The sequence below is a fragment of the Charadrius vociferus genome, unplaced genomic scaffold, assembly GCF_000708025.1.
Source record: "Charadrius vociferus isolate BGI_N301 unplaced genomic scaffold, ASM70802v2 scaffold1434, whole genome shotgun sequence".
NCBI classification, from domain to species: domain Eukaryota; kingdom Metazoa; phylum Chordata; class Aves; order Charadriiformes; family Charadriidae; genus Charadrius; species Charadrius vociferus.
In genome coordinates, this window is record NW_009647937.1 from 91,218 (window position 1) to 91,783 (window position 566).

The following is a 566-nucleotide window of genomic DNA, read 5'->3' on the forward strand; positions in this document are numbered from 1 at the left end:
CCAAGAGGAGACCCTTCCTCCTGCTCCCGGGCCGAGGAAGAGGAGGAGGAGGCCACTCAGGCGAGGCTGAACAGCATCTCCCGTAGCACGCAGGGCGATGGCATCTCGCTGGTGGCACCTCCCACGCGGCCTGGGAGGGCGGAGAAGCCTCTGGTCGCGGCACGGTGCCTCGGGCTTCCGTGGGCAGGGGAGTTGGAGGTGTGTGGACATTTCGGAAAAGGGAGGAGAGGTGGCGGGGCGTTGCGTCAGCCCGGCTTTCTTCAGCATCCTTCCTGCTGCCGGTGAGGCCGCGGGGCAGGCGTTGAGGCGAAGAGCGCGGGCTCACATCCCAGGGGATGGAGAAGCCATCTCTTAAAGCCTAATTTTCTTCCGAAGTGCCCGCAGGGAGGAGGCAAAACCACAACTGGGCCATCCTCGGCTGGATTTCATGGCATCCCACCTTCCCCCCTCCGGGGTTTCGGGATGGCTGGCTGAAGGACGGAGCGTGCAAAGCTGAAAATATTCGTGGGGACCTTCGCGGAGGGAGGAGCGGGGGTTGGCAGGGTCGGCGGGAAAATTGAGTGCTG

The 566-nt window shown here is 64.1% G+C and overlaps 1 protein-coding gene across 1 annotated transcript in view; it reads left to right on the forward strand.

Annotated features, from left to right (window-relative positions):
* FA2H (fatty acid 2-hydroxylase) overlaps window positions 1–566 on the forward strand; it is a gene marked incomplete at its 5' end in the record, with an annotated part of 10,475 nt that overhangs the window by 4,044 nt on the left and 5,865 nt on the right. The window lies entirely within an intron of this gene.